Below are 14,924 nucleotides of genomic sequence, written 5' to 3'. Positions count from 1 at the left end.
TCAATTAGGCCGGGAAGACGAGAGATGGCCACGACCATAGAGGAAGCGATCTGTGGAGAAATATAGAAAATAAAGCTAAAATTAGCTGATTTCAGACCATTTTTTAATCCGGAAAGCGATTTGTCCGTAGAGATCAGGTCTTTATTTCCCGGAAAGTACGTTCGGTTTGCTCAAAAACCCGGATTTCCGGGAATTCCCGGAAGACTTTCATCACTGATTAAAATGATACCTCTCAATTAAATGTGTTGAATATTTATATTTTCATAATTCATTTTTCATATCTTACTGCCTTACCAACCTGTAAGACTGGAAACCAACAAAGTCGACAGACGATGACTCTGGTCCTTCTGCCATTTTGATGCTGGCTAACGTCTCCATACCGCCTCACAGACTCAAACGCCACCTGCTGGCGGAAAGGTGTAACTTCACCCGTAAGGCACTTAAACATTAGGGAAAACATTTGGTTGATGCTATAAAGAATTCAACTAAATGCTTTCCTGTTTTTCTTTATTACAGCTGAGGAAACTAATGAGAGCTCAAAGGCCGCTTAAACATGTTTTACTTTTACAACAGAGATTATGAATTTTCTGACACACCAGATATATATTTGAATTAAGCCATTTTAAAAGAAAAAAACATTTCTGGTATTGACTTATATTTTCAGTCATGCTACAGAAACGCTTCCATTCCTACCAGTTCCAGCAGAAAAAGGTTGTCCAGTGTCCAGCAGAGGGCGCTTGGTCCTTCGCTAGGATCACTTTCATGGTTCAGGGTTGGTTCGCCATCTTGTTTCTTCCGCTCACGGATCTCAGAAAACAATCCGCTTTATTCGGCCCAACCTTCATGGCCCATCAGACAAACATAAAATACACTCAAATAAGCTAAATAAAACACCAGGCAGTCAGTACGAATAAATAAAAATAAGGTCGCCTTTTTTATTTTATTTTTTAAACAGAACTATTTCAAGTTACGCATCACGTAATGGCGGTTGGATGTCCGCGCGAGGCCTACACTAACGCGCCAAAACATCTACAACTTGACAAATAAAACATAAAACAACATAAATTCACTGCCTTAGTCTGCAATTTCACGACATTTACTAATAAAACATTGTTAAATATGAAATTTATGCAAAGAAATATATTTTTAACACACTCACCAAGTCCCGGTTGAGTACGTGAAAATAGACTTCTTTTTTAGGCAAAACCCAACTTCACCACCGGGTAAAATGAACAAAAACCAAACTTTTATCGATCTCTGATCATCTCATCTTCTCCCTCGTTTGATAAGCTGCATAATGGCTGCTCTGCTAACGTACAGGAAAGCTCTCAAAGCTGAAACAACCTGATTGGCTGTTGTCGGTCACGTGGTTCACGTCACCCAGAGACTGCATACCTTTTCAAAATAAAAAAGAACAAATATGAAATAACATTTTGAACAATTTTCCATTTATGTTTTTCTTCAATTTTAATATGTTTTTGATTTTATTTTTCAATTTATTTTCAACAGTATTTTAACCTGAGTTACAGTTAGAAGGAATTGTTTTCTCTTCCAAAATTAAGTAAAATTGAATAAAAAATAGAAAATTAATTTCTTGCTTTGGTTGAGACATTGAATGGAACTTTATTTCTCTCTCAGGGAGAAATTTACCCGTCAAGGAAGCCCAAAGAAAAAAAAGTGATAGTACAATTGCAAATCACCAGATATCAAATCAAACAAATCAGTAAATAGGTACATTTATATATGTGCACATTTTTGATGACCTGATAATACAGAGAAACGAGCCTCCCCCATCCTGAAAGACCCCACGCACCCCTCACACCCTCTGATCGCCCTACTCCCCTCAGGCAGGAGCTGTGGAGCAAAAAGAGCAGGACCATGTTGGAATAATGTATATAGGTTATCTCATATTTGCTTATTTTATGCATCACCTAGCTATATATATAGGTGATTTAATCATGTTTGCAGAAGTGTCTGTGTGTGTCCAAATCTGTTTCACAGGAAGGTGGAGGTGACACCCTTGGGAGAAAATATTTATCTTTGCGTCTTTTCAGCATTCTCCTGAGAACCTGTGTTAGCTGTGTTTAAAATGAATCGAAGGACACTCTGTGTTAGTTTATCTGTGAGAAACGGCTTTGCAGGTCCAGAGATGATTTGAGAAGACTGTGGAAGGATGGACATGTTGTAATAAATGCTTTCTGATAGCGTTGCAGCTGTGTTTTTATCTGTTTCCCCTCCTTAGAGCTCAGCGCATGTGTAACTTAGGGAAAACCCAAATCAACTTATTAAAAGAGGAGGCAGCAGAATTTGCGCCAGAGTGGAGAGAGATTGTTTACTGGGTAGATCTCTGTCTGCTCTCCTCGTAAAGGTACCTTTGTCTGTTGGTCTTTCTTTCCTTTTTGAATTATGATGTTGCAGGTTGTTTTAACCCAACAGACCACCAGATGAGCAACAGTTTCTTTCCAGAAGCAGTCAGACGCTAAACTCTGGAAGATCACTGGACCCCCCCCACCCCTTCCACCTGTGCAGTAGTGTCATATATTCTCCTCTGTGCAATACTCTATAGAAATCATTAGGGGTGTAACGGTACACGTAGTTGGACCGAACCGTTTCGGTACAGCACTTTCGGTTCACGTTCATACCGTTTCGGTTTTTCGGTTTGTTTACTTTTCCCCCGCAAATATATTAACTTTGCGTTGAGGCGGAACTAATGTTACTCGCGGTATTCCGGCGAAACTCTCACTGGTTTCTGCACTCGCGTGCCTGTAGAAGGGGGCCGGGGGGGCAGAGCGTGTCGCGCGCAGCGCAACAGTGTGTGAGTGCGCGTTCAGTTTGTGTAGCTCAGTTATGGAGAACGGCAATAAGTCAGAACGGGGAAGTGAACCCCGAAGGAAGATCCGTCTTCCACGGTCAGAAACGTCATTGCACTTCAGCGTCAACAGCTATCAGCTGATGGAGGTGACAGTCACAGTGCGCATGTCCACAGGATCAGCATGGCAAATGCTTAGCTTACGCTCTCCTGTGTGGGAATGCTGTTGTGTTGACATCGTTACACAAAGATAGTGTATGCAACAGAATAGATCTGTTAATGCTCTTAAAACGACATGACCCGACCGTAACAATCGGGTCTACAAGGAAATAAATGTGCAAGTTAATTTTTCAGGCCAGTGTTAATTATCCAAAGTTTTAGTTCCTGGCAGCTAATAGTTTTTCCTATTTTATTAAGCAGATCACCTATATCGGTCAATTTTATTTATTGTTATATAAAACCAATAAATGCATTTTGCAAGTAATTATTTTCTGGCTTTTTGTAAAAGGAAAATACCGAAAATAGATTAAAGCTTTATTAATGTCCCAATGGGGAAATTCAGGTGTCCGACAGCAAAACACACAATAAATAACAATAAGATAATAGTTCATAAAATAGCAGTTCATAGCAGGCAGATGTGTTAAACAGCCGAACCGAAATGTATCGAACTGAGCCCTAGAAACTCTGAATCGAACTGAAATGAGATTTTAGTGCATCGTTACACCCCTAGAAATCATATTTCACATTGACATGTCTCTTCCTGTCTGTCACTAAACGGCTGGCCTGGGACCAGAGATACAAGTTTCCTTTCATCTCTGTGGTGAAATGACAACAAAGAATCCTGAATCCTAACAGATCAGGGACCAGTTCCATGGAATAACCAACAAAGACCTGATGGAGAACTTCAGAGCAGGTCTTCCTCGGCACATCCTGAGACTTGGACTATCAGGAAAAGAGGACAGCTTCTACCGCTGGGATGGAACAACTTCTGAAGGGACTGGATGGACAGCTGACTTTAGATTTTATCATCTCTTTATTTGAATCCATCACAGACTGGATGAACATTTATTTTTCTATTCATGAAAAGCAGTAAAGTTGATTTTCTTTATAGCAATAGTTTTAATACAGACTTCATGTAAACTGTTGATAAATTCATACAACAAATCTACAGAATGAAACAATAAAACCTTTATTAACTTTGTGATTTTTTACATTTATTCATTTGATGAACTATGAGAGGCAACAACACATTTATACAAACAAACACACACATTGTGGGGCAGTTTAATACATGTGATAAAAATGTACAACATTCTTTACAACATACAAACATACACAAATATACACATAACCTAACTATGATTAGTGTCAGGTCAGGGGTGGGTGGAGGTTATGCTTTAGTTGGGGGAGTTCACTAGGTTTAGGGCCAAGGGGGGGGTGGGATAGGTTTAGGATCAGGGTTAAGCGATCATTAGGGTTGGGGTTAGGATTAGGATCAACGCAGATTTGGGCAGATCTTTGACACCACTTACTACAGGGGTCAAGTGGGGGTCGGGGCAGGTAAGGTTTAAGATTAAGTTTAAGTTTAGGGTTAGAAGTTCTGGAGTCGCCTAGCCAGTCTCCAGACCTAAATCCAATAGAGAATCTTTGGAGGGAGCAGAAACTCCGTGTTGCTCAGCGACAGCCCCGAACCCTGACAGATCTGGAGAAGATCTGTATGGAGGAGTGGGCCAGAATCCCTGCTGCATTGTGTAGAATCCTAGTGAACAACTACAGGAACCGTTTGACCTCTGGAATTGTTAACAAAGGCTTCTGTACCAAATATTAAAGTTGTTTAACACAAGTAATCACATACTTATTTGTCACAGTAATATAAAAATAAATTGTTTTAAAAAACTGTACAACTTGATTTCTGAATGTTTCTTCAGATTCTGTCTCTCACTGTGGAAATGCACCCATGATGAAAATATTAGACCCCTCCATGTTTTCTAAGTGGGAGAACTTGCTAAATCACAGGGTGATCAAAGACTTATTGACCTCACCGTTTGTGCAGTGAAGGTCAATCCAAACTGTCATCTGTACTATGAAGATGACTGGGTTCTACTGACTCACTGGTTTAACTAAATGGGTCCAGGTCATTTTTATTTTTAGAACCAAATTCCTTTTTTATGTCCTTCTGCAGTTCTGGAGTGAAAGACCAGATTTTTTCAGCGATTCTTTCTATTTACACTTTGAGCGAACATTTGAGCCCCACCACGAATGTCAAAACCCACCACAATTTGCATTCACATTGTACCTGATAAAAATGAATTTTGGGCTTAGTGAACGACCCATGTTCATGGATTGATGGCCATTCTTTTTTCTGTCGTATGGCTCTGCAGGACGGGGAGGTCCTAGGGGTCCACAAAAGCCACATATCTGCAGGGATTTCTTTTGCAGTCCCTGCAGATATTGTCCTCCTGGTAGATTTGTCTCGTCAGCCTTCTCTCAGCTGGAAAACATGTACAAATGCAGGGTTATGCAGGACGGGGAGGTCCTAGGGGTCCACAGGAGCCACATATCTGCAGGGATTTCTTTTGCAGTCCCTGCAGATATTGTCCTCCTGGTAGATTTGTCTCGTCAGCCTTCTCTCAGCTGGAAAACATGTACAAATGCAGGGTTATGCAGGACGGGGAGGTCCTAGGGGTCCACACAAGCCACATATCTGCAGGGATTTCTTTTGCAGTCCCTGCAGATATTGTCCTCCTGGTAGATTTGTCTCGTCAGCCTTCTCTCAGCTGGAAAACATGTACAAATGCAGGGTTATGCAGGACGGGGAGGTCCTAGGGGTCCACAGGAGCCACATATCTGCAGGGATTTCTTTTGCAGTCCCTGCAGATATTGTCCTCCTGGTAGATTTGTCTCGTCAGCCTTCTCTCAGCTGGAAAACATGTACAAATGCAGGGTTATGCAGGACGGGGAGGTCCTAGGGGTCCACAGGAAACACAAATATCCAGGGATTTCTTTTGGAGTCCCTGGAGATGTCGTCCTCCAGTTCCTGGAAGATTTGTCTCGTCAGCCTTCTCTCAGCTGGAAAACATGTACAAATGCAGGGTTATGCAGGACGGGGAGGTCCAAGGGGTCCACAGGAGCCACATATCTGAAGGGATTTCTTTTGCAGTCCCTGCAGATATTGTCCTCCTGGTAGATTTGTCTCGTCAGCCTTCTCTCAGCTGGAAAACATGTACAAATGCAGGGCTATGCAGGACGGGGAGGTCCTAGGGGTCCACAGGAAACACAAATATCCAGGGATTTCTTTTGGAGTCCCTGGAGATGTCGTCCTCCAGTTCCTGGAAGATTTGTCTCGTCAGCCTTCTCTCAGCTGGAAAACATGTACAAATGCAGGGTTATGCAGGACGGGGAGGTCCTAGGGGTCCACAGGAGCCACAAATCTGCAGGGATTTCTTTTGCAGTCCCTGCAGATATTGTCCTCCTGGTAGATTTGTCTCGTCAGCCTTCTCTCAGCTGGAAAACATGTACAAATGCAGGGTTATGCAGGACGGGGAGGTCCTAGGGGTCCACACAAGCCACATATCTGAAGGGATTTCTTTTGCAGTCCCTGCAGATATTGTCCTCCTGGTAGATTTGTCTTGTCAGCCTTCTCTCAGCTGGAAAACATGTACAAATGCAGGGCTATGCAGGACGGGGAGGTCCTAGGGGTCCACAGGAAACACAAATATCCAGGGATTTCTTTTGGAGTCCCTGGAGATGTCGTCCTCCAGTTCCTGGAAGATTTGTCTCGTCAGCCTTCTCTCAGCTGGAAAACATGTACAAATGCAGGGCTATGCAGGACGGGGAGGTCCTAGGGGTCCACACAAGCCACATATCTGAAGGGATTTCTTTTGCAGTCCCTGCAGATATTGTCCTCCTGGTAGATTTGTCTCGTCAGCCTTCTCTCAGCTGGAAAACATGTACAAATGCAGGGTTATGCAGGACGGGGAGGTCCTACGGGTCCACAGGAGCCACATATCTGCAGGGATTTCTTTTGCAGTCCCTGCAGATATTGTCCTCCTGGTAGATTTGTCTCGTCAGCCTTCTCTCAGCTGGAAAACATGTACAAATGCAGGGTTATGCAGGACGGGGAGGTCCTAGGGGTCCACAGGAGCCACATATCTGCAGGGATTTCTTTTGCAGTCCCTGCAGATATTGTCCTCCTGGTAGATTTGTCTCGTCAGCCTTCTCTCAGCTGGAAAACATGTACAAATGCAGGGTTATGCAGGACGGGGAGGTCCTAGGGGTCCACACAAGCCACATATCTGAAGGGATTTCTTTTGGAGTCCCTGGAGATGTCGTCCTCCAGTTCCTGGAAGATTTGTCTTGTCAGCCTTCTCTCAGCTGGAAAACATGTACAAATGCAGGGCTATGCAGGACGGGGAGGTCCTAGGGGTCCACAGGAGCCACATATCTGAAGGGATTTCTTTTGGAGTCCCTGGAGATGTCGTCCTCCAGTTCCTGGAAGATTTGTCTTGTCAGCCTTCTCTCAGCTGGAAAACATGTACAAATGCAGGGCTATGCAGGACGGGGAGGTCCTAGGGGTCCACAGGAAACAAAAATATCCAGGGATTTCTTTTGGAGTCCCTGGAGATGTTGTCCTCCAGTTCCTGGTATATTTGATCAACTGCGTTTACCTGGACAAAAGTAATCGCAATGAAGATGTTAGAAAATCAGAAAAAAGGAGCAGATTAAATCTTTAGAGTGATGTTCACCAAAGAAACTTTCAATTTTATTCTAAAACAATAAAATTCTATCTCCCTCTTTGTTACTTGTTGGACCATCTGCTACAGAGGAAGATCGACCGGTAACATTTACATTATATGTTTGACATTTTCCTATTGCTTACGGTTATTCAGATTTTAATGATACATTGATTCAATTCTAAAATCCTGAGTTTCCCTTATATCATGCAGCCCTATTCTAATCTATTTTCAAAGTGTTCCCTTCGGTTAGTCATTATTATGAGAGTTTTTAGTGTTTTTAACGTGTTCCTGTGGCATTTCTCTGATGTTGAAGGACAAAGATGGAAAAGTTCAGCTCAAAGTTCATTTCTGTCTACTTCTCTATTCAAATTGTTGTGAATCAGGAGCAGAAAAAAGCAGTTTGACAGAGAACTAGCTTGGGGGGCCTCAAGCTTCCTGCTCTGCTCCATTCTGATAGATCCACCTGCAGACAAATAGATCCATGAACGTCTTTGTTTTCCTGGTCTGAGCTGGAATCTGCATCCAGACAGTACGGCTGCATAGCTCTAATATTTCTGGCTGTTTTTGTTGCTAGGGGAAGGGGGCGAGGTGGCTCCATGCTAATGGCCCCGCCCACATCTCAGAGGTGAATTTCTAATGAACTCCTGCTGCTCTGAAGAAACTGTCCTAGAAAAAAGAGTTTTGAAGGCAAGTTTGGATCCTGGTTATTAGATAGAGGTCTCAGAAATGTGTGGATCAAATATAATATCCAGGGGTTGACATAGCCCAGAAATTTGCACTGGCCCACAGGGCCAGTAGTTTTTGAAAGTAACTGGCCCGACAACGCGCACAGCGTGACCCACCGCCGCAGGCGGCACACGAGCGATGGACGCCGCAGCAAGCACCGCAATTTTAATTTGGTTCAATTTGGTGCATTGTGGTGACGTCTAGCACTTATTTATAGACTTTTCAATGACTGGAAATAGAGCATATCAAACCTAAATCTGCTCTAGTCTGTTTCAGATTCTATGAAGAGAGCACTGCAGTGTAGTAGGTAACACTAGTTAAGAAGTTTTCATGCTGCTTCTAATCCAGGGCTCGACATAGCCATTTGTCCGCTGGCCCGTCCTGTTTTTCGAGCAGTGCGGACCACAAGACTTTACTTTTCACTTGTCCGCTCGGGCCACTAAAATATCTAACGGTTTATATATTCTACACCTTTTTCAATAAAGTAAATTTTGCAAAAACGTGTAGATTTACCTCGTCTTCATAATTTAGTTTTTCTGCTAGTCCTGTGTTCAGACTTCAAGGGTTTCTATGGGAAACCTTTGATCACTTCTCCTCTCCCGCCTGCGCGCGCGCGGCTTTCACTGCAGAGCACCACGCGCTCACTACTTTCTTTTTTCAAATTTTATTGAATGTAACAATTCAATACAAAACAATGTTAAACAGCAACAACGAAGGCACAAGCCAGTGGGTTATTATTACATTTGATTATAAATCCGACACCTTCACTGAAGAGAGACTGAAGCATGTCAGAAATGTGGAAGACATGGCAGGAATAGATAGGAATATGTTAGATGGAGTAATGGGTGGAATTAGTAGTATGGACAGCAAGATATTTAATGAATGCATTGAAGATGAAACTGTATGCACTAAGCTTTAAGCTGAATGTCAAAGAATCAAAGGCAACTCCAAATACCTGAATCTCAGACTCAAATGCAGTAGAATGTTAAACTACTTAATTTTGTTTTTCTTTACAACACTGTAAGCAGTAAGTATTTCTAGTTAGCTGAATGATCTCAGTTAGACCTGCACAATATGAGGAAAACTCGCGATATGCGATAGAGATTAAAATTGCGATAACGATATAATTTGCGGTATATAAACAAACAGCAAAATAACCAAATAACCATTCCCAGTTTAAAAATTATACTCCAAATGACCCACGTTGACATAGGTTACAAACATCTAACATAACAGGGCTCCATCTGATTGGTCAACAATGTGAAGGCGTCCATCCGATTGGTCAAATGCATTAAGGGATTTATTTGATTCGTTAAATGGTTCAAGCTGCCATTAAATTGTTTTAACACATTTAAGGTTTATGATTTATTGTGATATTTGCCGTTAGAAGCACCATGAAAACTTCTGAACTAGTGTTACCTACTACACTGCAGTGCTCTCTTCAAAACATCTGAAACAGACTAGAGCAGATTTAAGTTTGATATGGTCTATTTGTCTATTTGTCATTGAAAAGTGAAGAAATAAGTGATGTCACCAGAATGCACCAAATTGCACCATGTTAAAAGTTTCCGGGGGGGCATGCCCGCGGACCCCCCTAAAGTTGCAAGCACCTGCGGAGCGGCGGGTCCCGCTATGCGCGGTGTCGGGCCAGTAACTTTCAGGCAGGGCCAGTAAGTTTCAAAAACTACTGGCCCTGTGGGCCAGTGCAAATTTCTGGGCTATGTCAACCCCTGTAATCACTGCTATTTCACATTTGTTGGTAATCAATAGTTAAGAAGTTTTATTTACTTTTCTGCTCTGACTGCCTTGAGGTTCTGCTTTTAGTTACTGTTGCAAAGTTACATTTACTTTTTAGATCCTTAATTACTGTTATGTTGTTCAAATTTGCAGAGTTACTTGTTTAAAGTTGCAAAGTTACATTTACCTTTTAGTTACTTAATTAAATAATTGAAAAATTAAATAAGATCGGGATGCTGTGATTGGGATGGATGGAAGGGAAAGTAGACTGAATGTATTGGAAGAGTTGAATGAAGCGTTGATTACAGGAGAGGAAGTTGAGCAAGCTGTGGGAAAGTTGAAAGTAGGAAATGCTGCAGGTGTGGATGGGTGTGCTGTGGAATGCCTGAAGTGTGCTGGAGCCATCGTGATCGAGTGGTTAGTGAGATTATTGAATGTGTGTTTTGCAAACAGGCAGGTGCCGCTTGATTAGATGAGTGCGTGTGTGGTTCCCATGTACAAGGGGTGATAAGTATGAATGTGATAGTTTTAGGGGTATTGGTCTGTTGAGTGTTGTAGGCAAAGTGTATGGGAGAGTGCTGATTAATAGGGTAGTGGAGGGAACTGTGTGTATGATTGGTGAAGAGCAGTGTGGTTTCAGGAGAGGTAGAGGGTGTGTGGATCAGGTGTTTGTTGTGAGACAGGTGTGTGAAAAGTTTTGGGCTAAGGGGAGGGAGGTGTTTTGGGCATTCATGGATTTAGAGAAGGCGTATGATAGGATTGATAGGCGTTGTGGGTTGTGTTGAGTATGTATGGTATTGATGGTAGTTTGTTGGAAGGTGTGAAGAGTTTTTATAGAAACAGTAGAGCGTGTGTGAGAGTAGGAAATAGCATGAGTGAGTGGTTTCCTGTGAGGGTTGGTCTGCGTCAGGGATGCGTGATGTCTCCGTGGTCGTTTAACGTGTATATGGATGGTGTGGTAAAAGAGGTGAATGAAAGGGTGTCGGGTACGGGTGTGAGCATGATAAATACTGACGGTAGCGAATGGAGTGTGAATCAGTTGCTGTTTGCAGATGATACTGCACTAGTGGCTGACTCAGAAGAGAACTTGGCACATCTGGTTGAGGAGTTTGGAAGGGTGTGCGACAGAAGGAAGTTGAGAGTGAATGTGGAAAAGAGTAAGGTGATGAGGTGTACGAGGTTAAAGGGTAAACATAGATTGAATGTGGCATTAAATGGGGAGTTGTTGGAAGAGGTAGAGTGTTTTCAGTATTTGGGGTCGTGTGTCTGTGTGGATGGTGGAATAGAGGGAGAGGTAGAGTTTAGAATGAATGAAGTACGAAAGATATGGGGGGGAATGAAGAGAGTGTTTGAATGTAGGTCACTGGGAAAGGATGCAAAAAGGAGATTGTATGAAGGTGTGATGGTGCCTGCAGCGTTATATGGGGCTGAAACATGGAGTCTGAAAGTGGCGGAAAAGAGAAAGCTGAATGTAGTTGAGATGAGATGTTTGAGGAGTATGTGTGGTGTGACGAGTATTGATCGTGTGAGAAATGAAGTTATCCGAGAGAGAACTGGTGTGATGCGGGAGTTGGCTGATAGAGCAGAGCAAAAGGCACTGGGATGGTTTGGACATGTTGAAAGAATGGGAAGGGAGCGATTGGTGAAAAGGGTATATGAATCTGATGTGAGTGGAGTGAGAATGAGAGGAAGACCGCGAATGGGATGGACAGAGGGTGTAAGGAGAGCGTTGAATGCAAGAGGGATGACTGTGGTGCAGGGGAGAGAGGCTGCTCAGGACAGGGATGGGTGGAGAGAGTTTGTGTATGGATGAATGGATGGGTGTGGTAGAGGTCTGGTCTTGGGATGAAGCGGCAAGGGGAAACCAGCCTTGGCTGAGGCCCTGCTGTGGAGGTGCCCACGCTGGAGTGTGCAGCTGACCCTGGTGCAGTGTGGTGTGGCTTAGACCAGGCCTCAGACCAGTCACATGCACATACACACACACGCACTCACACACTGAAGGAGGAGGGTTTGGGGAAGAGACAGAGGGAGCTAAAATTGTGTGCCTTGTCTAGGCTACCCCACCTTGGTGGGACACAGCCTTGGTAAATAAAAAAAATAAGTTGCTCCGACGGATGCGGAGAGTGAACACTGTTCGCTGTTGCGGAGAGTGGGCACCACGTGACCAAAACAATCATGGCGGACGTCAAACTTTCAAAGCCATGAAGACGAGGTAAATCTACACGTTTTTGAACGCTACACATTATTGAAAAAGGTGAGAAATATATTAACCATGAGATATTTTAGTGGCCCGAGCAGACAAGTAAAAAATAAAGTCTTGTGGTCCGTACTGCTCGAGAAACAGGACCGGGCCAGCGGGCAAATGGCTGTCGAGCCCTGAGATCAATGGTTAAACAGGGTTAATGACTAAACCAACAAGAAGCATCCAGAAATGATTTTTTCCAAACACAGGTGTGCACACAGGATTTCTTAGCTGTCCCATGAACTCTGGACCACAGAACAAATCCTGAAGGTTGTTGAGTTTTTTCAGAAAAAAAAAGCAACACTTATGGGGAAAAAACAGCTGTATGTGAACCACAGCCGGTGTGGTGTTCTCCACTATGTCAGCGATGAACTTGATGTTGGCAATGAATACAAATTATGAGTAGGGCAATAGAATGGACCCCCGCCCCCCTCATGCTCTCCTGTGAGGGAACACTTTGGGGATAAAAGGAAAAGACGGCTGGAGAAGTTGAATGCTGTGTTTCCACATTTTAATCTTACATGAAGATAGCATCAGCCACAGATAACATCTAATCTGTTATCCAACTTAGAACGGCATCACCAGACTGTAAAAATCGGGTCTACAAGAAAGAAAATTGTGCAAGTTAAAATGTTTTTTGTCTGTTTGAGGCCATTGTTAAGTATCCAAAGTTTTTGGTTCCTGACAGCAAATAGTTGTTTTATTTTATATAGCAGATCACCGCCATAGGTTAATTTTATTATTCTTATATAAAACCAATAAATGCATTTCGCAAGACTTTTTTTTCTGCCTTTTTGTAGCGAAAAAGGCAGAAAAAAATGTATTGAGCAGAGTCCATTGAAATTCTGAACTGATTTGAGATTTTAGTGTACTGTTAAACCCCTAAACAATAGTGCAGTATTTGTTCACTAAAGTGATACCTCTCAATTAAATGTGTTGAATATTTATATTTTCATGATCTATTTTTCATATCTTACTGCCTTACCAACCTGTAAGACTGGAAACCAACAAAGTCGACAGACGATGACTCTGGTCCTTCTGCCATTTTGATGCTGGCTAACGTCTCCATACCGCCTCACAGACTCAAACGCCACCTGCTGGCGGAAAGGTGTAACTTCACCCGTAAGGCACTTAAACATTAGGGAAAACATTTGGTTGAATGCTATAAAGAATTCAACTAAATGCTTTCCTGTTTTTATTTATTACAGCTGAGGAAACTAATGAGAGCTCAAAGGCCGCTTTAACATGTTTTACTTTTACAACACTCAACAGGGATTATGAATCTTCTGACACACCAGATATATATTTGAATTAAGCCATTTTAAAAGAAAAAAACAGCATTTCTGGTATTGACTTATATTTTCAGTCATGCTACAGAAACGCTTCCATTCTTACCAGTTCCAGCAGAGAAAGGGTTGTCCAGTGTCCAGCAGAGGGCGCTTGGTCCTTCGCTAGGATCACTTTCATGGTTCAGGGTTGGTTCGCCATCTTGTTTCTTCCGCTCATGGATCTCAGAAAACAATCCGCTTTATTCGGCCCAACCTTCATGGCACATCAGACAAACATAAAATACACTCAAATAAGCAAAGTAAAACACCAGGCAGTCAGTACGAATAAATAAAAATAAGGTCGCCTTTTTTATTTTATTTTTTAAACAGAACTATTTCAAGTTACGCATCACGTAATGGCGGTTGGATGTCCGCGCGAGGCCTACGCTAACGCGCCAAAACTTCTACAACTTGACAAATAACACATAAAACAACATAAATTCACTGCATTAGTCTGCTATTTCACGACATTTACTAATAAAACATTGTTAAATATGAAATTTATGCAAATTAAATATATTCTGAACACACTCACCAAGTCCTGTTGAGTACATGAAAATAGTCTTTTTTTTCAGGCAAAACCCAACTTCACCACCGAGTAAAATGAAGAAAAACCAAACTTTTATCGATCTCTGATCATCTCATCTTCTCCCTCCTTTGATAAGCTGCATAATGGCTGCTCTGCTAACGTACAGGAAAGCTCTCAAAGCTGAAACAACCTGATTGGCTGTTGTCGGTCACGTGGTTCACGTCACCCAGAGACTACATACCTTTTCAAAATAAGAGAACAAATATGAAATGACATTTTGAACAATTTCCCTTTTATGTTTTTAAATTTGTTTTAAATTTATTTTCAAGGGTATTTTAAGCTGGGTTACATTTAAAAGGAATTGTTTTCTCTTCCAAAATTAAGGAAAATTAAATAAAAAAAAGAAAATTAATTTATTTCTTTGATTAAGAAATTGAATGGAACTTTATTTATCTCTCAGGGAGAAATTTACCCGTCAAGGAAGCCCAAAGAAAAATAAAGTGATAGTACAATTGCAAATCACCAGATATCAGATCAAACAAATCAGTAAATAGGTACATTTATATATGTGCACATTTTTGATGACCTGATAATACAGAGTTGTGCAGTCTGATAGGGGTGGGAATGACAGACCTGCAGTAGTGCTCGTTTCTACACTGTGGGTGTCTTATTCCACCCATCCATCCATCCTTACAGAATTTTTGTTTAGGACATAAAAACTGGCTCTTTGCTGTTTCTGTTCTGTTGAACTTCTCTTCTGTTGGTGATGGACCTTCCCCAGCAATAGTTTTTTAGTTCATTACCAACAGTTGTGTCA

General features: G+C 42.1%; 2 long non-coding RNA genes across 7 annotated transcripts in view; both read right to left on the bottom strand.

Moving 5' to 3' along the window:
• Positions 1-2,495, bottom strand: part of LOC111946478 (uncharacterized) — a 9,998-nt gene extending 7,503 nt beyond the window's left edge. For 2 of the 5 annotated variants that reach the window (XR_013651750.1, XR_013651751.1), the window contains exons 1-3: positions 1,160-2,495; positions 694-839; positions 299-406 (exon numbers count right to left, since the gene is read on the bottom strand). This is a non-coding gene — a long non-coding RNA (uncharacterized LOC111946478). Of the gene's footprint in view, positions 51-298; positions 407-693; positions 840-1,159 lie in introns of all 5 variants that reach the window. The other 3 variants (XR_002872213.2, XR_013651753.1, XR_013651752.1) reach the window with 2 other exon arrangements.
• Positions 2,496-3,975: 1,480 nt separating this feature from the next.
• On the bottom strand, positions 3,976-14,300 carry LOC111946471 (uncharacterized). Of its 2 annotated transcripts, none has more exons than XR_002872198.2 (4): positions 14,114-14,300; positions 13,646-13,792; positions 13,240-13,347; positions 3,976-7,476 (listed from the first exon to the last, which is right to left on the bottom strand). It is a non-coding gene; the product is annotated as an uncharacterized LOC111946471 (long non-coding RNA). The 2 variants fall into 2 exon arrangements; XR_013651736.1 differs by lacking the exon at positions 3,976-7,476 and adding an exon at positions 12,766-12,851.
• Positions 14,301-14,924: the final 624 nt, after the last annotated feature.

Source organism: Oryzias latipes, chromosome 19 (genome assembly GCF_053564925.1).
Source record: "Oryzias latipes strain Hd-rR chromosome 19, Olatipes_Hd-rR_3.1".
Lineage (NCBI taxonomy): Eukaryota > Metazoa > Chordata > Actinopteri > Beloniformes > Adrianichthyidae > Oryzias > Oryzias latipes.
Note: the sequence above shows the minus strand (reverse complement) of the source record. Positions and strands in the feature narration are given on the sequence as shown.